Genomic DNA, 25,181 nt, shown 5'->3' with positions numbered 1-25,181 from the left:
AATGAAAAAATTTCCGTGGGTCAAAAATTTGTGTTGAATTTGAAATTTGGTTTCTATCCATTGTAGTAGTTTAAAGCTTCGTATTCCTATACAGGTCTTCTTCAGGATTAAAGGTTATATGTGGGTTTTATACAGGACTCTACGAAGCTTGGCAGCTTTTATAAGTCTTGATCAAAACCAACATATAATTTAATTGCTGGCTTTATGTCAGTTCCATTTTTTTTAGCTCTGAGGAGGAACGCAGGAGCGATATAAAACCTAAGGAGCTGTAGTTTTATATTGGAACTCAAAACGTAGTTCTCAAGTATTTTGCGGATCTGATTAAATGACAACTGTATAAAACCAAAATAAAACTTTAAGAATTTCTACATGCCGTAATAAAACCTCTATAAAACTAGCATAAATCTTCGAAGCATTGCGATTGTTACTTGGGTAATTCGGTAGACCATTTGATTCAAATTCCAGAACATTTCGGAGATCCTAGCACATTATAGTTTATTATCATATGGTCGGGGTTTAGCCAAATTCCCAACAAACAATTCAAGATGAATAAGCTAGGTTTTTAGCTGCAGAAGACAATTTTTGTTTGAATAAGCGCTTTATCAATTTCCAATGTTCATTGGGATCGGCTTTTTGACTGACTTGGAATATTCTGTTCGCACAAGTTGTCCACACGTCCCAAAAAAATGTAATATTCCGTACAAAGAGTCGCATATAAATGGCGACTCTCAAATTCATGTTCTACAGTGTTCGCAATAGTAACCTCCGAGTAGGCACGCTGCCTCTCGGAGGCAATAAATTAAAAGTCAAATCTGAAGCAGTCGTTTATTCATTCGCCGTCTGCAGTCCACCGTAAAAAATCACACAACGTAGGGTCATCGTACTGATTTTCATTTTAATTGCCTACATTAAGGCAATCAACCGAACGGTTTAGCTGTTTTGGTCATTCGAAATGAGCATGGCACCGACCTCAGAAGTTTGAGGGCCCATAAAATCGTATTAAGACCAGTTTTGACGACGATTTCGTGTGGAACCTAAGGGGCCCCAATACACGCTTCGACATGTTGTACAACTTTGACTCCGCCCCCCGGAAATTTGGTTGGGTCGGAGTAAAGTCGGACCGATACGACTGTTGAACAGTACAACTTGCCCACAGACGGTCCAACTTTACTCCGACCCAACCAAATTTCCTGGGGGTGGAGTCAAAGTTGAACAACATGTCGGAGCGTGTATGGGGCCCCTAAAGAATACGAGTAAGCAGCATGGCTCATAGCTTAATTTATCAATGTATAACAGTGATAGAAAAACTAAATGCCACCGAGGAAAAATTGCATCGAAACATGCAAAAATCATTTTTTCGAGTTTTTCATGTATAATTAAAATAAAATCATGAAAGGTATATATCCAATGACAAACAACCACGATTGAGTAATCTTGATGGAATTAAACTTTTCCTCCGAAGGACCGTTCATAGTAATGAACATTAAACTAGATGTAGTTTTAATTTTCAAGGAAGTGCACTTATCCGTCACTATGAGGTTCATTCGGCTAAACCCTCTTTCACTTTCTGCATTGCACTGGAATAAAATTAACTATTTTTCTCAACGTGTCGTGACTTCATTAGAATTCCCTGTTTCCACGAAATTCAGGAAATTATACGATTCCTCCTCTTGATTTCCCATCCCTAGGATGTCGCAAAGTTCTTTAATTGAGGAAACATCTTTCCGCTCTGCCGTCTCCTTGGAAATAATTCTTGCATTGTTGATCAGTGTTTGGAACAGATGGACATCTCCGCTACTATTTCTTGTCCCGTTGATCTTACCACGATCGCATGAATAAGAAGCTCCAAAAGATTAGATTTATTCAGACGAACCGGGTAAACAGCAAGTTGTGCCCATTGTATGATTTGTGTTTTGAAATATCGATTGCTTTCCGCTCACAAGCACCTAGTTCTTCTTTGCTTTTCTTCAGCAACACAGTCGTATTACGAATAGCTGCATCATTAGACGCATTGCAAAATTTTTTTTTACAATTCTAGCAACAAGAATTTAATAGTTCTCAGTATGTCTAGTAGAACAGCCATGTTGTAAATAAATTCCCTTGAAAAAAGGGAATCGCATACTTCCCCACTGTTTTCTTTATTGAAGTACTCTAGAAACGCTCCGTAGTTAGTCCAGTCCACTTCGAGTTTTAAAACATTTTGACTTGCTGGTTGATCTGCTAAAATGCGTGTTTAGAGCATCGAATAAGGATTTTAAAGCTCGTATCTTTCCGACAGAGTATACACTGCTGTGATCTGACAAAGTGACGTATGCGCCAAATTTCAACGTACATGATTTCCATTTTTCTGGTAAAGAGCTCGATGAGTACTACTCGTTAACACCAATTTTGAAAAATGGCGTATAAGTCAAAAATGGCGTATATTCCAATCGGTGGTTTAGACAGTGGCACTGGATAACTTTTGGAAACCTTTCAATTATTAACTTGCCTAAGCCTTATTTGGCACCTGTCATCACACCTGCACCATCGCTTCCTAGAGCAAGCCAACTGCGTTGCAAAAACAGGGATGTAAATCCGTACTTCTCGAAAATTAAAAGGAGAGCAGAAAATATTCCTCTTGATGTTTTTCCAACCTCTACAAGATCAAGGAAAATGTCCGTAATTTCATCTGCGATCATTGCTTTTATGAAAACCACCAAGACGGCGACATTTTCTCTTGTCGTGCTCTCATCAAGTAGCACTGACATTTTTTGTCTCTCGATACGATCTCTTTGACGATGTTTTTCTGGGCCTCATCCGCTATATGGTTCACTATGATGTTGCAATTAAATCAATTTTCCCGTTTTTCCCGTATTGAAGCCAACATTGCGGCAGAATTTTCCCGTAAATTTTTCGAAATGTTTTTGCAGGAGATCGATTTTTGCAATATGGTATGCAGCGTAAGAAACATTTTTTGTGGCTTCCATGTCCTTTGCAACCGATGGTAGTTTTTCATTTCACTTTGCTTCCACAATTTTGGCGTTTTCTAAGTGGGAAGTTGAATTCGTTTAAAATTTTTGTTACGCAACGGTCTAGATTGCGAAGCGGTTTTAGCGGTGTTACTTGGCTTAATGTTGTATGTCACTGTGCTGACCATTAAGTCTTTGGAAAGGTGCTTGGTTTGCTTTAATGTAAAAAATGTAGTCTAAACCTCCTTTGGAATAGTCTAGCCAACTATATTTCGTTTGCATCTCCTTTCATTGATCAAAATTCCAAGTTCTGAGTATCAACTGAAAAATAAATAACAAATGAAAAAGAAACTATATGCAAATGTTAACAAAGCAGTTTACCGGCATTCTAGACTACTACATAATAGCCCAATAGTGATAAAGTATGATAAGAAAATGAGATGTTTGAGCTTTGTCATCAAGTTATTATTTATCATATGATACATGGCATAATCTGAATACGTATACACACCAAAAATTATAATTCTGAGTCAGCAAAATAAACAGCGCTCAGCAGAGTGGACTTTTACTAAAATTCAGTAATTGTTTGCTGCACCGATTACAGAAACTTAGTAATCATGTATTGAACAACTGAGCTACCAGTAAACCCGTTAAGATTTATAATTTAAACTGATCAAGACCAGTTAATTATCAGTCACTTCGCGCTGGCAAATAATTAAGATTTTTTTTGTATTTGTTAGTGAGTTTGTAGAAGTTAAACAGAATGGATATTCTGGGTATGTATATTGCATTGTGCTATGTGCTTCATAATAATTCGTTTCATGTACTGCTGAGCATCGTGAGTTAAACATAGAACCCAGATTAATCCACCTAACGGGACCTAGACCAGATCGAGAATCTAACTCGCCATCTCCGGATTGGCCATCTTACGCCTTTGCTCGCAAGGCTACTGGAGACCCCAATAATAAACAGTATTTTGCCCATAACTTTCGAGCCCTTAGTCTGATGTTATCAGTTTTTAAAAGGAAACAATGGGAAAGGACCCTTATTTGAGTAAATCAATTAAGGTGCTAATACTATTGATGGCGGGCAGCAGGGACTATGTCCAAGGGCTTGACGATCCCTCCCCAGGCCATCTGCGAGTTGTGGCGCCTGCCTAGGATGTGGTGGGGTTTGACAGTGGGCCCTGTTAAACCTCTATAAAAAGCTGCATGTATCCGCAAGTAGGCTCCGCCAAAGCGACCGTGTGCCGCTCAAAGCGCACAAGCCCAAGTCCTGGTGTTAGGTGGGACGCTAAACAGCCCTGACACAACGGCCCTCCGACGAGACAGGAGGTTTGCGCAGGCCCAATAAGCCGCCTTTAAAAACAACTATTACGAACGACATATAAGATAATACGACTAGATACAATCGGCAACGATCTAGGCGACGAATAAAGGATCACGATTGGAAGCTTGGAACATGGAACTGCAAGTCGCTAGGCTTCGCAGGTTGCGACAGGACAATCTACGATGAATTACATCCCCGCAACTTCGATGTCGTAGCGCTGCAGGAAATCTGCTGGACAGGACAGAAAGTGTGGAAAAGCGGGCATCGAGCGGCTACCTTCTACCAAAGCTGTGGCACCACCAACGAGCTGGGAACCGGCTTCATAGTGCTGGGAAAGATGCGCCAACGCGTGATTGGGTGGCAGCCAATCAACGCAAGGATGTGCAAGCTGAGGATAAAAGGCCGTTTCTTCAACTACAGCATCATCAACGTGCACTGCCCACACGAAGGGAGACCCGACGACGAGAAAGAAGAGTTCTATGCGCAGCTGGAGCAGACATACCATAGGTGCCCCCCGCGGGGCGTCAAAAACGTCATCGGAGACATGAACGCCCCGGTAGGAAGGAAGGGAATGTATAGACCGGTCCTCGGACCGGATAGTCTGCATACCGTATCGAACGACAACGGCCAACGATGCATAAACTTTGCAGCCTCCGCGGAATGGTAGTCCGAAGCACTTTCTTCCCCCGGAAGAATATCCACAAGGCCACATGGAAATCACCTAATCAAGTAACGGAAAACCAAATCGACCACGTTCTAATCGACGGTAAATTCTTCTCCGACATCACGAACGTACGCACTTACCGCAGTGCGAATATTGAATCCGACCACTACCTCGTCGCAGTATGTCTACGCTCAAAACTCTCGACGGTGATCAACACGCGTCGGAGTCGTCCGCCGCGGCTTAACATTGGGCGGCTGCAAGACGGTAGACTAGCCCAAGACTACGCGCAGCAGCTGGAAGTGGCACTCCCATCGGAAGAGCAGCTATGCGCAGCATCTCTTGAAGATGGCTGGAGAGATATTCGATTCGCCATTGGAAGTACCGCAACCGCTGCACTAGGCACGGTGGCTCCGGATCAGAGAAACGACTGGTATGACGGCGAATGTGAGCAGTTAGTTGAGGAGAATAATGCAGCATGGGCGAGATTGCTGCAACACCGCACGAGGGCGAACGAGGCACGATACAAACGGGCGCGGAACAGACAAAACTCGATTTTCCGGAGGAAAAGCGCCAGCAGAAAGATCGAGACCGTGAAGAGACAGAGGAACTGTACCGCGCTAATAACGCACGAAAGTTCTATGAGAAGTTGAACCGTTCACGTAAGGGCCACGTGCCACAGCCCGATATGTGTAAGGAGATAAACGGGAACCTTCTTACGAACGAGCGTGAGGTGATCCAAAGGTGGCGGCAGCACTACGAAGAGCACCTGAATGGCGATATGGCAGACAACGGTGGCGGTATGGCAATGAACCTAGGAGCACGCGCGCAGGACATGCGACTTCCGGCTCCGAATCTCCAGGAAATCCAGGAGAAAATCGGCCGGCTGAAAAACAACAAAGCCCCTGGAGTTGACCAACTACCAGGAGAGCTGTTTAAACACGGTGGTGAAGCACTGGATAGAGCGCTGCACTGGGTGATTACCAAGGTTTGGGAGGATGAGGCTCTGCCGCAGGAGTGGATGGAAGGTGTCGTGTGTCCCATCTACAAAAAGGGCGATAAGCTGGATTGTAGCAACTACCGCGCAATCACATTGCTGAACGCTGCCTACAAGGTACTCTCCCAAATTTTATGCCGTCGACTAACACCAAGAGAGCACACCAAGTAACGCAAGAGAGTTCGTGGTGCAGTACCAGGCGGGATTTATGGGTGAACGCTCTACCACCGACCAGGTGTTCGCCGTACGTCAGGTATTGCTGAAATGCCGCGAATACAACGTGCCCATACATCATCTATTTATCGACTTCAAAGCCGCATATGATACAATCGATCGGGACCAGCTATGGCAGCTAATGCACGAAAACGGATTTCCGGATAAACTGATACGGTTGATCAAGGCGACGATGGATCGGGTGATGTGCGTAGTTCGAGTTTCAGGGGCATTCTCGAGTCCCTTCGAAACCCGCAGAGGGTTACGGCAAGGTGATGGTCTTTCGTGTCTGCTATTCAACATCGCTTTGGAGTGAGTAATACGAAGGGCAGGGATTCACACGAGTGGTACGATTTTCGCGAAGTCCGTCCAGTTATTTGGTTTCGCCGACGACATTGATATCATGGCACGTAACTTTGAGAGGATGGAGGAAGCCTACATCAGACTGAAAAGCGAAGCTAAACGGATTGGACTAGTCATCAACACGTCGAAGACGAAGTACATGATAGGAAGAGGCTCAAGAGAGATCAATGTGAGCCACCCACCACGAGTTTGTATCGGTGGTGACGAAATCGAGGTGGTTGAAGAATTCGTGTACTTGGGCTCACTGGTGACCGCCGATAACGATACCAGCAGAGAAATTCGGAGACGCATAGTGGCTGGAAATCGTACGTACTTTGGACTGCGCAAGACGCTCCGATCGAATAGAGTTCGCCGCCGTACCAAACTGACTATCTACAAAACGCTTATAAGACCGGTAGTTCTCTACGGACACGAGACCTGGACGATGCTCGTGGAGGACCAACGCGCACTGGGAGTTTTCGAAAGGAAAGTGTTGCGTACCATCTATGGTGGGGTGCAGATGGCGGACGGTACGTGGAGGAGGCGAATGAACCACGAATTGCATCAGCTGTTGGGAGAACCATCCATCGTTCACACCGCGAAAATCGGAAGACTGCGGTGGGCCGGGCACGTAGCCAGAATGTCGGACAGTAATCCGGTGAAAATGGCTCTCGACAACGATCCGACGGGAACAAGAAGGCGAGGTGCACAGCGGGCAAGGTGGATCGATCAGGTGGAGGACGACTTGCGGACCCTCCGCAGACTGCGTGGTTGGCGAAGTGCAGCCATGAACCGAGCTGAATGGAGAAGTCTCTTATGTGCAGCACAGGCCACTCCGGCCTTAGTCTGATGATAAATAAATAAAAACTATTGATACCGTGGTGAATTTTAAATTCACAACTGTCTTTATACTCCCATTTCCAAAAGCCCATATCTGGCGTAATGTTGATTTAGTCCGGAATTTAAAATCGATTCCTCAGCATAAGCAAGCAAGTGATCTCCCAATGTTTCATCTCTATGCGCGTTATGGTTCTCCAAGCTTGTGGTCTCGAAAATTTACTTGAAAAAATACTTGAAAAAACACGATGTTTTTGAATAATAAACAACGTGGTCTCGTTTGAATGTGGATATACAATAGTAAAGCACATGTGAAGATTGGACAAATCAAGCATCTGAAAGATATTCAATTTGCAAAAAAGAGCAAATCCGTGATGAACTTACTTTCAAGATAAAAAATCACGTTAATAAAGTAATAAAAAAAAAAAAAAAAAAAAAAATGAGCTAACCGCGGTGGAGGATGGTACTCAGATGGCTTTTCCGCAAACGTGACCTTTAAGTGGTCTTGTCGTGTAGGGGTTATCACGCCTATCTAGAGAGTAGGAGGTTGAGGGCTCGAGTCCCTTCAAGACACGTGGATTTTTTTTCGCAAACTTCATGTCAATTTGTCCATTTCGAAGCATGTATTGTGCATATGCACAGCCAAGATATCTAACAAAAAAAGATTTTCGTGCGGCCGAGTTGCCGAATATTGTGCAATTAATTGCATCAACTTGTGGTTTGTCTGTAAAGAGATCTTGTTGATATTGATTTTGCGGTTATGATTAAATGAAATATAAGTAGTTAGGATTATTTAAAGGAACAGTGTATATGAAAAATGTAATAAATGAAATTAGGGGTCTCCAGCAAACTTTGCTAGCAAATGCGTATGATACCAATCCAGACATGGCGAGTTTAATTAGCCGTCCATTTATCGGTCCAAAATTAATAAAAAGATTCTATTTTCTAAAATAAGTTGCTACCATTCGCATTCGAGCCCATAAGCCGCTTCAATTCACATCAGAACATTTGTAATAACAGCTATTCTATGTATAGATATAATTTAGTTCAATTGATATTTAAAATATCAAACATCAGATGTTGATTAATTCTTCTGTCGTTCGACCACGCCAGCCCTCAAAGTTCCATCCACACACAGACTTGTAAAAATTTGAAATAAGCCGTTTTCAACCGTAAAGCTATAAAACGTTGGTGAGGATGAGCGATAATATTTTTTCAACCTCAATCTGTCCTTTATAAAAAAAAAACCCTGAATAATCCACCTAGCGCTGTTGGTGAATTTCTCGTGAAAAAAAAAATACTAAAAAAATATGACTAAGTTTTTTTCAGCGTGTTCCCAATATGGCCAATTTTCAATAGTAAACAATGGGGCAGGATTCTCAATCGAATGGAACTTGTTGCGAGTAATTCGGCCAATGCTAAGTTCCAAAAAGTGTGGATACAAAATTTTGTACACACACATACACACACACAAACAGACATCACCTCAATTCGTCGAGTTGAGTCTATTGGTATATAACACTATCTCCGAGCCTTCTATTAAAAGTTTGGTTTTGGAGTGATCATAGCCTTTACGTATACTTAGTATACGAGAAAGGCAACAATGAAGCATATACGTTTTTTTCCTCAAGTATGTTATAGTGGTGAAAAGCTTATCATTGAAATATTGAAACTAAAAAAAACATCCAAACATAAGCTGCCATCATCGCGTCTAGAAAGTTGCAGGAGCATTCGTCTCATCGAGCTTTGTATTGTCGTCAATAAATTCAAGCGATCGTGGATTAAGATTTTTACTAATTACTTTGCGCACATTTTTCAGCGATTGTCGGCAGAAGGAGTATCGACTGAGTACCACTAGAAGCTCGACGAACGGATAAGTGCAATCAACGTTAGCGATCTATGGGAGTCGATCCATGGAGCGGTGAGCACAACAGCACGAGAAGTTGTAGGCACTGCACAGAGGCGACCCAGGACGGGTTGGTTCGATGTGGAGTGTCAGAGAGTGACAGACGAGAAGAACGTTGCCAGAAGCCGGATGTTGGTGTCGGGTACCCGATCGAATAGAGATCGGTACAAGGAAGCAAGAGTAGCCGAAAAACGAACCCACCGCAGAAAGAAGAAAGAATATGAAGAACAATTGATTAGCGAGGCGCAGGAAAAATGGAGCAGAACGATATGCGGAGGTTTTATGAGTCTGTCAATGGCGTGCGGAGAAAGACAACGCCGTCTTCTGTCATGTGCAACTACCAACAAGGGAATTTGCTGACAGATAAAACCGAAGTGGCGTCCAGGTGGAAGCAGCACTTCGAGACTTTGTTGAATAGTGGAAGTAACGATGCATTGGTGAACAGAATAAATATTAGCGACGATGGACAAGCTGTGGAGTCGCCTACACTAGATGAGGGTAAAAAAGCTGTTAAAGAGCTGAAAAACAATAAGGCTGCGGGGAAGGACCAGCTCCTGGCTGAACTTCTCGAACATGGCAGTGAGCAGTTTTATAAAGTTCTGCACCATATTATGTCGAAAATATGGGAAGACGAGGAAATGCCTGCTAGCTGGTTGGACGGCCTCATTTGCCCTCTCTTTAAGAAAGGGCACAGACTGGAGTGCGCCAATTACCGAGGAATAACCCTCCTTAATTCTTCTTCTTCTTCTTCTTTTTGGCATTACATCCCACACTGGGACAGAGCCGCCTCGCAGCTTAGTGTTCATTAAGCACTTCCACAGTTATTAACTGCGAGGTTTCTTAACCAGGTTACCATTTTTGCATTCGTATATCATGAGGCTAACACGATGATACTTGTATGCCCAGGGAAGTCGAGACAATTTCCAATCCGAAAATTGTCTAGACCGGCACCGGGAATCGAACCCAGCCACCCTCAGCATGGTCTTGCTTTGTAGCCGCGCGTCTTACCGCACGGCTAAGGAGGGCCCTCCTTAATTCGTCGTACAAAATTATGTCCCGTATTCTGTTCAACAGATTGAGACCGCTTGAAGAGTCCATCGTCGGCGAATTCCAAGCAGGTTTTCGTGAGGGCCGATTATCGACGGATCAAATGTTTACCCTGAGACAAATCCTTGATAAATTCCGGGAGTACAACTTGCAGATACATCATCTGTTTATTGATTTCAAGGCGGCGTACGATACAGTGAAACGGAATGAATTATGGCAAACTAAGCTTGAACATGGTTTCCCGGCAAAACTGATACGGCTGATTCGTATAACGTTGGACGGATCGAAATCAAGTGTAAGGGTTGCGGATGAAATATCGACGTTATTTGTTACCTTAGATGGATTAAAGCAGGGTGATGTACTCTCGAATCTACTGTTCAATACAGCGCTCAAGGGAGCGATTAGGAGAACTGGTGTGCAAAGAAGCGGTACCATTATCACAAGATCGCATATGCTCCTTGGATTTGCGGACGATATCGATATTATCGGGATTGATTGCCGTGCCGTGAAAGAGGCTTTTGTGCCTTTTAAGAGGGAGACAGCGAGGATTGGACTCACGATCAATACCAGCAAAATGAAGTACATAGTCGCTGGCAATCAACGTGGGTTCATTAGTGGTGGTGGTAGCGAAATAGTGCTGGATGGTGAAAAATTTGAAGTGGTAGAAGAATTTGTGTATCTTGGAACATTAGTGACGTGCGATAATGATGTTACCCGTGAGGTATTGTAGCTGCAAATATGGCTTATTACGGACTTCGAAACCAGCTTAAGTCCCGTAGGCGGCAAACGAAAACAAAACTCGCGCTGTATACTACTCTGATTTTTCCGGTTGCTTTATACGGCCATGAAACATGGACGTCAAAGGAGACTGATCAGTGAGCTTTCGGAGTATTTTGAGCGTAAGGTGCTGGATATTATTGAGCTTATTCAACACGGCAGACTACGGTGGGCTGGTCACGTTGTTCGTATACCGGAAGAACGTCAAGCGGAGATAATATTTAGTAGAGAGCCCGGAAGAGGCCGCAGGCTTCATGGAAGGCCGCGTACATGATGGCTTTTTGCAGTTGAAAAAGACTTGAGGGCGCTCAATGTGCAGGGCGACTGGAAGCGATTGGCCCAGGATCGAGTCCAGTGGAGAAGGATACTCCATTCGGCGTAGGTTCATCGAAGAGCTGTTGTAGCCCATCAACTTCGGCCAAAATGCATTCGTCCGAATGACTCTCGGCCAAACGGCCCATCCTGTAGCTTTATCTCTGCGTTTAAATAAGTTCTAAAACTTAGTTTAATTGTTTTTACAAATAGTAGATCACGCTCGAAATCCAGTTCAGAAAGTACTACCGTGGACATTGGTGCACTTTTGTTAAAGGCTTGTCAAAGATTTCAATGAAAGCTATTTGAGATCGATGAGAAAATCAGCATCGTTATTACACAGACAAACAGATAGCCATTAGATAACAATTTTCTATCACAGGTTTGGCAGATTGATGTCATTGTTTCCGGCATGCAACCTACTGATATTAACTGCATGGCTTTCAGTATCTTCGGCCATCATTACCGAATGTTCGAAGAAACTAGTCTAGTTCAAAAGATAGTTCCCTATCTAGCTAAAATTTCTGTTTCTGAACATGAATTTAGCCACAATTATTAAAGATAGGCTTTCCGAAACCACCGAACCCATTGGCGTTGGCAATAGCGAATTCATTTGTAGCGCTTCGATTCAACAGCTGGTTGACCCACCACGGCACTCTACTGGTGGAATATAACAAACGGAAAACTCCTCCGAATTCTCCTTTCCTACTGGTGCTCAAATTAACGATAATATAACTTAATCACCATGACGGCGTGCTTTCAAATTAGGAGTACAACCTCTTCGGTTGAAATTAATGAACCGTATCGATTGAACTAAAACTGTAGTTCGACTTTATTAAAAATTCAATTCAAGCATATTAGCGTATCTATTACTTTGAGTATAATATAGAAGAGGTCACAGAGTGGTTTAGTACTGGTCGTGGGTTGTAAATGTAGAAATTTTGTTGAAAATTGGTTGATGTAGCTTGTAGGCAGGTGGCCAGGATGTCACACAGCGTATGTAAGATCACGGTAATGATTTCTTTTTCATTTGTTGACAATGCATCCCACAACCAAAACATTTTTACGCCTCGCAGCTTAATGTTTTCTTAGCAGTTATCAACTGCGTGGTTTCAATGCCATGTACCATTTGTTGGCAAAATTAAATACCATTGAATACCATACTATTTCATCTAGCTTCTTCGAAACTGAACAAATAAATATCCAATCAGAAACATTGCCATGACTATGGTCTCTTATCATCACAGCCCTGCAAGTCACTTACTGTCTCTTACCAAAACATCCTCAAGAGCACGCGATGGGTCAAAACAGAGAATTAGGATTCCCCCGTCCTTGATAAGCATCCGTCGGAACTCACTCTCAGTTGCGTTCATTCACGGCAGCACACTGAAATAAAACACAACGTGGCCCTCTCGCAATTCCGGCGGATCTGAACCGCGGGTGATTATCCTGCGATGCCCGAAACAACCATGCGCACTGAATCCTGTTGCATTCGTCGACCTCACGTGCATCAGGTCGTTCTTCTGTTTGCTGGTCATTCGTGTCGGTTGCTGGTGCGCTCTTGAGAGGAGAGCGAAATTTTCCGGGCGAAAATTTCTCCGAGAATTTTCCAAATCGAAATGCATCCGGTGCGTTGTACCTACCACGTTTAGCCAAAGAAAAGAAAACTGACTGCATGTGAGGAACGTTCGGTGTTATTAGCATTGAACACTAGGTCAATGGGAAAAGCGTTCGGGGAAGGATACTTGGTCTCATAAAGAAGGACAACAAAAAGGGCATACAATAATGGTACTACATACATTCTGGAATAAAGAAATCAATTATTGATTGTTAACTTGTAGCTGAGCAATTGTCTTCAGTTAGGAATAGTTTAATGGTTCAATAAAATGGACACCGTTCAAATCAAACCCTTCCTTGGTAGGTATTAGTTAAAACACCAACAACCGTTTTAGTCATCATATTTGTACGCAGCAATCGAATGTGTCTAAAAGAAATTTTAAATTAGGTTTGGTATTTGGAACACACTTGATATGCATTTCTCAAACACTCAACGATCAGCATCACTTCTTAGTTTGAATACACAATCTTCGGAAAAATCCAACCTACCCCCACCCGCGAATTTCCACTTGCGACCGATAACAACAGAGCGAAAAATCTCTCCCCGTTCATTCAATCTCTCGCAGTTTTCTGGAAAACTCGCATTCTGTGCTGCACTCGGGAGAAAAACATGTCCTTCAAAGCCGATCGAAAAATCCTCCGAATCCGGCACGAAAGGATTCCGTGCCGCGAAGCGTCCATTCGCTTAGGGACTGCTCGGTCTTGGCTAAAATCCTGCGACTGCCGTCAGGCTGTCAGTTTGCATACGAACTCCGATCAGCGTGGACGCGAATTTTGGACACACTGGAAGCCGCGTTTATTGCCTGCTCCTTCATCGTGAGGATTAAGGATTTGGATATTGAACTGAGAGAGTTGGTACGGCTTCTGCCGCAGCCTGTGGGATTTTCGACAGGTGCCGCAGTGGACTAACGGAAGTGTCGGGCGGATAGGGCCGCAAACCGGTCCTGGAGAGTTTTCATTTGGAAAGGTGTGAAAAAGTAATTGAAAATTAAAGAGGGCCTCCTCGGTTGGCCTAAGAGGGAACGGAAAGAAGGTTTTGTTCGCTCGGGCGAACTGAAGTGTGTGAATTTAACGTTTTTTCTTCTTCGGGATTCGGCTCGCCAAAAGGATAGGAAGGCGTTCTTGTTTTCTCTCTCTGTTGAATGAAAATTTATTTCGATTGAAGGTGAGCTCAAGTGGAAAAGCTTTGGCCTTTTTGTGGTGGCTTGGTTTACCCGTCAAGAGTTTGGGAAGTGCACGTGCACGGAGAAGTGAACGAAGCATGTCCATCGCAGGCGAGTGTGCAAGAAAAGTTTAATAAATTCGCCAGAAGTCAGCGAAAACAAATAAGTTACGTAAAGATGCAATCCAACCATATTACATTGAACCCAAAGGAAATCTCGGCAGATTAGGTGAGGCGTTAATTGTGGTAAACCAACGGTAGAACAACCCCACCCCGAATGGGAGAGAGAAACGGAATATAATATTACAATAAGGATTAAGTGATTAGGCAAAGTGCTTTCATTTAGGCAGTTGTTCGTGGTTTGTTGTACGACGATGTCGGCGGTTTATTCAAAATAACCATCTCCGGAAGGAGGAAGGCTCAATTTCAAGAATTTCCCAGTGACCCGTAGTAATCCCTTGAACCAAGGAAAGGCGCGCTATTTGTGCTTGACCGTTTCGAGTGAGCCGTTACACGTTTTCCATTTTGCTCAATCCAATTCATGTAGCTCCAAGCATCAAGTGTTTTTCAAACTCTTAGCCCTATTCTGTGCTCAATCACCGTGAAGTATTTATTCGAAGCAGAAAATAATCTTTCATACAGAACGAACGGTAATCCAAAGAACAACAAGTTACCATCGAAAAAGTCCAGCTCCAATCTCTTCTCTTCGGTGGTGGAGCGTGAAACGGAATAAAAGTCTTCGAGTGCACCACCAAAGAAGTATTTTCTGTGGATGTTTTTGGTTTTCGCGCAAACGGATCGAAGCTAGAAAACAAACAACGCAGCGCAAAGACATTCTAAGGACTGTGAGGAGTAGCGGATTTTGCGGGAAATAAAAAGATTTCGGCAGCTCAAGTTGAAAGGTAAGGAAAGATCAGCAAACAAAACACAAACCGTTTTTCAATCCCAACCAACCGGGGCGCGTACGAAAACCGATACCCGCTAGATTGCTTGAATTTCCGGGAAAAAATGTGCTGCTTGTTTGAATGGATTAGGACGGCGATCCACAGCGCGCGGATGGATGGGCGTAGGCTGACACGTGGATTTCGATCCAAGATTGGGGAGATTGTTTTTTATAAATGTACCAAAATGACAAAAAGATACAGGTCAGGGTGGCTCGGTGCCACATTTTCATGGAAACGGTGTGATTGTTATCTCGGATGATCCTGTGTTTTTGTTTGAATTACCTGCTCGCCATCGCATGATTGTCGGTCGTGATTCAAATTTTTTGGTTTGGCGAATGTTTACATGACAGAAATGGACCATGAAACCACTTGTGTGGATAATACTTTGAATATGCAATGGTTGGCCTATCTCTGTTAATCCGTTGATCGGATAATAACGTTAAAATGTATCCATATAGTGTCAACTAACAAACTGTTTGCAAACTAATAATAGTTTTTGATGTAATGGTATGTTACGTTTATGTTATTGATAAATAATAAAAATTTATATTTACAAGTTACTACTTGGTAAAATTAAAAATTTGTCACAAAAGGACGAATTACACCAAATTTGTACCACAAGAATAATTCCGGGATGTACACTCCAGTACTTAGGTACTTAGCAATTTTGGAAAGAATTCCAAAGCTCCATGCCAGTTGGATCGCCCAAATATAAACTATGAAAAAAAGTTCGTGAGATATGCACTTCGGTTCCTCAGGTGGCGCAACCCGATGAAGCTATCACCGTACGCGGAACGTTGTCGTCTTCTGCAAATATAACTACATGCGGTTGGGCGGTCAATTGGTCAGGCTGCTTTTGCTGGAAAGTTACTTCCGGGAGATATCAACTTTGCTAGCTCAGCTCAATTAGTACGCTCCTGAGAGGCCATTCCGTCTATGCGATTTGTTGTACCTGAACCCACGAAGCACAGACTGCACCAGCCCATTCGTTCAATTAGCTACCAACTAAATAAGTTTTTTGATTAAGAAAATTATTTTGAGCTTTTTAGTCGAGCTCTTTAGTCGACTCGACTTAATAAGTCGATAAGTCGAGTCAAGTACGAGATACGGAGGACGACCTTACTGTTGAGGTCGAAATACGTATCTGTCAAGGTTCAAGGTACAATTAAGTGGTGGAATTACAATCCCATTGATTGTACAAACTAGTCTTATGACAAGTAAAGTTTTTTGACCTATTTGATTTTAATGTTTCGTCAACGAATGCTCAATATTTTTCGCACCGCTGATCGTTCCCCTTTATGTTAGTTTTATTCATTGATACACAGCAAATAAATTTGAAAATTTAACGACATGTAAAACTGATTATATGAAGCTTATTCCATCAAACGAATTAACATTCAATATTCAATTAAATTTGATTGAATTTTACAAGCAAGCACAGTTTCAATTTTTTTTTATTTAAAGGAATAGTGAGATTGATTGAAAGTTACGTTTATTATTTGCATGTGTACATTAGGGTGGCTCAAATTAGTATGGGAAAAACTTTTTTTAATTTTTTAGATGGGCCGCCCTCTTACTCGGTTCTATTTGATGCCCTGATGCTCTGGACAAAATTTCAGCCAAATCGGTCAACGTTTGGGAGGTGCTAAACTCGTTGGATGTTTATATGGAAAAATGTATGCAGAAACATCCAAAAACAGTGAATTGCGGTTGGACGGCAGAACTTACGATGAAGAACTATGATACTCATTCAAATCTTGGAGAATTTAATACAGAATATTATGCAGAAAACCGCGAGAAGATTAGAGTTTGCCCGGCTAAGTTATTAGCATTTCTCTGAAGTGAGGTTTGAGCAAATTTCGTTTCTTTTACCTTTGAAAAGAAATAAATTCACCCCTACAACACTCCAGTAAAATGCTAATATCTTTGCCTAATAAACTCTAATCTTCTCGCGGTTTTCAGCATAACATTCTGTATTTAATTCTACAAGAACTGAATGAGTATCATGGTTCTTGATCGTAAATTGTGCCGTCCAACTGCAAATCACTGTTTTGGGATGTTTCTGCATACATTTTTCCATATAAACATCAAATGAGTTTAGCACCGCCCAAACGTTGACCGATTTGGCTGAAATTTTGTCCAGAGCATCAGGGCACCAAATAGAACCGAATAACAGGGCGGCCCATCAAAAAATTTGAAAAAGTGTTTTTTGAGCCACCCTAGTGTACATCATTTGCCATTGTGATTACAAATGTTATTAATAACTAAATAAAAACATAAATACAGGCATATCTCGATAGTACGTACACCTGCTTAATTTTAGTATACGTATTATCGAAGACCACATTGATAAAGTGGTGTTCGGTATTATCGAAGCGTACGTACTATCGAAGAAAAAAACAATATCGAACAAAAGAAAAATTGTTTTGTCTTTCTGTTCATTTAAGAGTTAAAACCGCTCAGAAGCCAAAATGTTGATAGGAGGCTCTGTATTCTAATTATATTTATATTTGATATAGTACACAACGGACCAGCATGACTCATATTTTTCTTGAAATGGGGCCTACATGTAGCCTTGAGAAAAAACATCGTTTTTGTAGATGTGAGGCTATTGTTTTTACGAAATATTATGTTAATGCTTCGGATCATCCATAAATTACGTGACATTTGTAGGAGTAATGTTTTAAAAGTATTTTACAATTGTTACACATCATATACCATTATGCATGTTACCACGAGTTTCTATCGGTGGTGACGAAATCGTGGTGGTTGAAGAATTTGTGTACTTGGGCTCACTGGTGACCACCGATAACGATACCAGCAGAGAAATTCGGAGACGCATAGTGGCTGGAAATCGTACGTACTTTGGACTCCGCAAGACGCTCCGATCGAATAGAGTTCGCCGCCGTACCAAACTGACTATCTACAAAACGCTTATAAGACCGGTAGTTCTCTACGGACACGAGACCTGGACGATGCTCGTGGAGGACCAACGCGCACTGGGAGTTTTTGAAAGGAAAGTGTTGCGTACTATTTATGGTGGGGTGCAGATGGCGGACGGTACGTGGAGGAGGCGAATGAACCACGAGTTGCATCAGCTGTTGGGAGAACCATCCATCCTTCACGCCGCGAAAATCGGAATACTGCGGTGGGCCGGGCACGTAGCCAGAATATCGGACAGTAATCCGGTGAAAATGGTTCTTGACAACGATCCGACGGGAACAAGAAGGCGAGGTGCACATCGAGCAAGGTGGATCGATCAGGTGGAGGACGATTTGCGGACCCTCCGCAGACTGCGTGGTTGGCGAAGTGCAGCCTTGGACCGAGCTGAATGGAGCAGACTTTTATGTGCAGCACAGGCCACTCCGGCCTTAGTCTGATAATAAATAAATAAATAAATGTTACTACAAAAAGTGACGATTGGGGGTGGATCACTACATTTTTACGTGACGTATTTTATGGATGCCACCTATAGATTTTTGGGAATAAAAAGCTTTAAGGTTGTCCTGAACTGTCACTGTCGTTGCGACTCTATTGGCTTCAATGACGCTTCCTTACCAAAGCGATAAACTGTCAGCTATAGCATCAGTTGCATCGCGTTGATTTGAAGGAACCTTTATTATGATTCATAATTATATGAGTACATAACACTAAGATGAGTATAAAGATAAAAGGAAAATTGATTTCGAAGATGTTAAAAAAGGATAACTTTCCAGGTTGTTTTAATTTTCTCGTCTGTAGAATCGTTTATGACATTCTTGTACACCAACGTGTAACGAAAAGGCTATAAACTCCTAAAACGATTTTTTGACAGGCCTTTCATATACCGATCAAATCAGCTTGACGAATTGAGGTGGTGTCTGTCGATAAAGTATTTGAATATGAATCATTGGATGGCGATCTACTCACAAACTGCAGCTAGTGTGAAGCTGATCTTCTATTCAATCAAATTCGATCAAATCAGCTTGACGAATTGAGGTGGTGTCTGTCCAAAGTATTTAAATCTAAATCATTGGATGACGATCTACTCACAAACTGCAACTAGTGTGAAGCTGATCTTCTATTCAACATATTCTCGGATACTTTTTCGGAAAGTGTGGGAATTGTTCTTCAAGAAACAAAGGAATTGCTACAAGAACGCCCCATGAATGCCTACTGTTTTGGTATTTCAGTCTGAAGTTATTTCAAATATTTATTTCAAATTTATTTGGACATTAATTCATTTAATAAAAACTTCTATTTTTGTTAAACATCTTGGCTGTGCATATGCACAGAACATGTTTCGAAATGGACAAATTGATATGAAATTTGCGAAAAAGAATCCACGTTTTTTGGAGGGACTCGAAGCCTCTACCTCCTATTCTCTACATAGGCGTGATAACCCCTACACAACACGACCACTTAAAGGTCACGTTTGCGGAAAAGCCATCACAATCCGAGTACCAACCTTTACCACGGTTAGCTTCTTGTTTTGAAATATCTCCTAGATTTGTTTCAGATATTCTTCTAGGATTTTTTTCGAGAATATCTTCAGGAAATCCATTGGTAAATCCATCAAGATCTTTTCGAAAAACCCTTCTGGAAACCAGAATATTCATCGCGAATTTCTTCAAGAATTACAAGGAAATTCTTCAGGAAATCTTTTCGGATACTCCTACGAAAATTCTTCTTGAAAAAATAACTTCCCGGGCAGTTCTTGAAGGAATTTTCAGCAGAATAGATTGAGAAATTTCTGTGGGAATTCTGAAACGAATTCCCGGATAATTCTTGAAGTAATTTCCGGGAAAAATTCTCAGGGGAATTTTTGGAAAAAAAAAACATATAGGAAAAAGTGGGAGAGTTTCTAGAAGAAGTTCCGGGGCTATTGTTTTAAGATATTGCTGCAAGTTCCTGAAAAAAATCACGAAAAATCCTGAATTCGATGATTTTTTGAAGAAATTTTAAGGGAAGGCTCCGTAGAAATTTTAAGAATTGCTGCAGGATCTTCCGGGAGAATTCCTTAAATAATTTCCAGTATTTTTTTGTAGGTAATTCCGAAACAGTTTTGATTAAACTTTCCTTAGAATATCTGGAGAAATAGCCAGATGAATTTGCAGACGAATTTTGCAAGGAATTTTCGGGAGAATTCCCGAGGAAAAAATCCGGGAACAATATTCCGGAAGAGTACTTAAACGAATTTTCCTAAAAATTCCCATTGCGTGAGTAGGAGGTGGCTATCAAGGGCTTCCACGTGAGTTTCTGAAGAAATTGAATGGAATTCCTGGAAAGACCTCGAAGTAATTAATGAAGAGATCTTGGTGGAGTTTCTGGAGTAACTCCAGAGAAAATGCCAGGAGGAGTTTACATGGAATTTCTGAATGATTTTCTGGTGGAAGTTCTGGGAAAGAAGATGTGGAAATTCCTAAGTGAATTGCTGAAGAAATCACCGAGAAAATGATGGAATCTCTAGAAGTTTCTAGCTAACGGAGAAATACTTGGCAATAATTTAAGATGAATGTTCGGAGGATTTTTGAAAAAATCGTTGAGAAATTTCTGAAAGAGCTTCCAGTAAGACGTCTCAGAGGAAATTTCAACCAAATAAATGTATTCTCATTTTAGTAACGCTGTCAATTTGTCAAAAAAAAAAGGTCACCAACAAGTGGATAGAATGGAACTAAATTTACTGTAAACTGATTTAAACAGTAAAGCATCTAAAGAAAAGAATTCCTCTTGCTGATATTCGGCTTTATGAGTGCTTGATGCGCTCCGCATCGCTCGACGCGTCAGCATGCCATCACCCTTAGAGAATGTAGTCAGCTGTTTCAGATGTATCTTGAATTGTTTGAAATAAAAGTATAATATGTGTTACGTAAGACTGTCATACATATATGACACGCTGCTTTTCCAAAGTTTTGCTTCGTAATAAGCTCACGATGGAGTCAAATCAGATGTGAAATTATTACGTAGCATATGAATAACCCCACGCATGTGCCATGATCAAAGCTTATTCAAAATTTAACTCAAATCGTACCGAAAATCGAGGGTACGTACTATCAAGGTATGGTTGTATATATTTTGTTTGTGGACAATCAAGATAAAGCCAGTTATTGATGCAAGAACTTTGGGCAAAACAGAATAAAGTAACCCGGATCTTGGATATGTTTTGAATCATATATAGTCGGGGTTCAGCGAAACCGCACCAAGTGCCTTTTTGACTGACTTTGGATATTTTGTTATATAGTTTCGGCTGATTTATTAGGGGCTGATTTGTGTATTTTTGGATTTTTTGATCGAATCGCATCAGCCGAAACCTATATAAAAGTTCATTTAATCATCATACAATGTTCTGTGAAATTGTTCTGTAGCATACCAACTGCCGTTTTTGCAATTCTGAGGTCAATCGAACAATCAGAACCAATTTCCAGATCGAATGAGTGACGGAGGTGTATTTTCCTATACATTTTGGCTGAAATCCCCATACAAACTTCAAATCAAATGCGCCAGCTTATGCAACAAGCGATTGAGCTGAAATTTTCAGAGATTGATTTTCTCACCCAAAGACACAATCCTGGGGGGTGCCCCATGAAATTAGGCAACTTTTTGTTTCCTGGGCCAGTCTAGTACAGAGTTAGCACCAGAATCGAGCCCTGTACTTGGTTTTGATGGACATTTTTATTTTATAATAACGGTCTACTGGAGCACCGTGACTGTAGATGCTGTCGTTGCTACTGTGGATGTTACTCGTTTCTTTGACGAAGAAGGTCAGGTTGCTGCTGGAAGTGAGCGTCAATCGACGTAAACTTCAAAACTTCAATCTGGCCAATTATATAAGAAACTATATGGAAAAATCTTATGAAATTAATTAAATGTACCTTGACAGTGAATAAATCTTCTTATGACATGGGATATTAACTTATGTAGTAAGTTCTTCCTTATATTTAATGTTCTATAAATCTATGCGTTATCCAACTCAATGCAAGTTCTCTATCTTCTTTGATATCCTTCCTTACTCGATGGCAAGGAAGTAAGCATATGAAAAAAAACATGATATTGTTACCTAGACTGTTGAAAAAAATGTTCAAATGTACAATATTCAAAAATATAATAGAATTTATGAAGAGATATGGAAATAAATTGTACAGATTAAACAATATATGGCAAAAATATATGCTCCTGTTTGTTTCACCATATAACATATTCCCGAAAAAAATAAATAATAATAATTTTGGATTCTGTTAGTTAGAAGTTATCTTCTGAACTATTTATATGCAGAACCCAACATTCCAAAGCGTTTGTTTTTTTCCAACAATAAAGGCCTAGCAATTGACTCAAATGCGCTTTTCGGTTCAAAATGTAGCGATGATAATATCTTTACGCTTGATATTTTCTTTCCATTTGGCTAACACCAAGTTCAATGTGGTCTCACAAGAATGTACTTTTCGATATTCTCATATTAGCAATTTATTATTGTTCAAATATGCAATCAACTGGACTTTGACAAAAAGTTGTAATATTTATCTAATGTATGCCACATGTCAGTGGAGTTATACTCTTCGGCTTCAATCCTTCCAGGAACATTTTAAACAGGAATCACAATAGATCCCTTCCAAACCTGTGACATGTGCCCGGTTCTCAAATTATAAAATCCAGCAGTTTGTGACGATATCAACTCCTTTCGTTTTATTTCATCGATAATTGAAACACTATCGATGAAATGTTCGTTAAAATTGCAAGCAATAACTTGTTTTGAGCTTTCTAGAGCTGGTCACTCGAACTGGGAGAATGATAAAAGACGTCATTATTACGCGTCTTCATGTCACGTGCACCTCTGATGCCTGAAAATCAATTCTGTTCACAAATTTTGTTTTATTGGAGCTTGAATTGAACCGACTCTTTGACATAAATAGCAACACCACCAGTGTGTCGTGGAAGTGATAAACAAACAGCGGCTTTATATCACGGTAAACTGTAGTGATCAATTACTTCATACTCAATAATATGCGTTCCTTCTGAAAATACCAAAAAATGAACAGACAAATCAACAATATTGAAACACAAGACATCTGATTGGTTCACGTTGCTACTGAAACTTGACTGCTATTCAAGCAGATTTTCTTTTGGTCAAATTTTTTTTATGAGTTTGTTGCGATACTATTTCGCCCTTTTAGAATGTGTGTTCAGGAACAAAGTTTGACAATAAAACTATACGGAGAGTATGAGAGAAAGGGAAATCGTGGTCAGAGACAGTTTAGATACAAAGAGTTGAGACGTAGTTTAACAGAATCACAGTAATAATTGAATGAGAATAACAAATTAAATAGAATCTAAATATCAGTGAAGATCCGGCGACTAGAAGATAGCCGATGCCAGTTTATGCGTGCTGAGTTGGAAGACAGGGCAGAAATACGGTTTACACTGAAAAATTGTAAGATAAACTAACTGAATTTATAGCTCGTATAATTAATAAATATATTTCGCTAGCTTTAGCTTATCCACCAATTTGGAGACTTCTGGTCTGCTTAAAGAAGTTCAATTTCAACCCCATCGCCCTACCCTTCGGCAACAGTGTTATATATCTCTTTTATATCTGGGTACTAAATGCTGAATGATTGACGTCCAACTTCATTTAAAGTTCCTGGTTCATTTTTAAACAACGAACGCATTTGTTTAAAGTTGTTTAGTGTTCAGAAGTTTTGTGGCTATCACTAAACTAGGGCAGTGGCACGCAATATGGTTTTTATATAAAAGATAAAAATTTGGATAACAATTAATTGAACCGTTAACGAAGTTAACTGGTGGAATTAAATGGAGAGTACTTAATTCGTCTTAGACGGTTGAATACATTCCACTAAAAGAGCTTTATATATTTTTCTGAATTAATTGAATTAAATTAGGCCGTTACAAATATTTAATTTAAATTATGTCCTACTGGTCTCCGGAAGGTCGAGGGGGGGATAATAAAAAATAAATATTAAAATGAATAAAAATCAAAAATCTCCACGGATTTGTTAAAGAATGTTTTGAAAATCCTCACAATTACTCGATTTTTTTTGTTGCCCCTTCAAAATATTATTTTTGGGAGAAAAAAATGCGAGGGGAGGGGGGAGACATAATTGTTTTTAAATATTTGTATCGGCCTTAGGAATTTTGAAAAAGCTTTCTAAGCTAAAGAAAATTCGTTCCACACAGGTTAAATATATTTTAATGGCCTTCTTTTGTATTACACAAGATGCTGGAGGTACCACTAGATATGATTTTGAGAAGTGTCTGATATTGATCGGTGTCAGACGCTGGGAGACCTAACCAATTCACGGAATTAAATGTAGTATTAAAAGTGTGGTACGAGTGAGTTTTCACCTTAATCTTTGAGGGGCTTTGATTTTGCTACTTAATTAAGGGTACCAAATTGTGACAATCAGTCAAAATAATTCTTGGAATGAAATATAACAAATCAACATTCTCAATTAGCGTTGAAGCCTGATGCAACTTGCGTAGCGAAATCCTAGGATAATCTTGTTGATCCAACCAAAGTCCCACGCCCAGAATATACATAACTCCCGCTTATCATTCCTTTTTGTTTTGACAGCAAACCGTCCAAAGGTCAGAACCCAACCCTAGGAGCGAACATAAAATTCCCCGAGTGTCACGCGGCATAAGACCCGAGTCGCCCGTCAGCGAAAACAAATTGAATCAATGTCAAGCATTTTCCTGTGTTTTGACTTCTAACAGCAACAGTAAGACCAACGAAATGGACGGTGCTGTGCTTTCCTCATCTCGGTGTATTTTTTTCGCTGCCATATCAAGGGCGAGGAATAGCATACTCTGTTCTGTTTACCACAGAAAAAAAATGAGGAGAGATGGTTCAAACATTGCCGACGACGGGACGAGATAGATAGCCCCGAAAATAAGATAAACAAAGCAAGCCCTTAATTAAAGCCTGTCCATTTAACTTTCTTTCGCATGAGTTTTCCCAATTTGGTTATGATTGTAAAAATTTATGTTTCATTTCCTATACATAAAACTGAGTTTGATTTTCTTTGGGGCATTATAACTCACGACCGATTCGTCTTGCGCTCTACTGGGTTTATATACATATAAAAAAATATATAT

At 40.8% G+C, this 25,181-nt stretch overlaps 1 protein-coding gene across 1 annotated transcript in view; it reads left to right on the top strand.

Annotated features, from left to right (window-relative positions):
• Positions 1 to 13,729: 13,729 nt before the first annotated feature.
• The window catches only part of LOC134224346 (hemicentin-1), a 587,700-nt gene continuing 576,248 nt past the window's right edge, over positions 13,730 to 25,181 (top strand). The window contains exon 1 of the mRNA XM_062703676.1: positions 13,730 to 15,050. The gene's annotated coding sequence lies outside the window, so the exon portion shown is untranslated. The remainder of the gene's footprint in view (positions 15,051 to 25,181) is intronic.

The sequence above is a fragment of the Armigeres subalbatus genome, chromosome 3 (assembly GCF_024139115.2).
Source record: "Armigeres subalbatus isolate Guangzhou_Male chromosome 3, GZ_Asu_2, whole genome shotgun sequence".
Taxonomy (NCBI): Eukaryota; Metazoa; Arthropoda; class Insecta; order Diptera; family Culicidae; genus Armigeres; species Armigeres subalbatus.
Note: the sequence above shows the minus strand (reverse complement) of the source record. Positions and strands in the feature narration are given on the sequence as shown.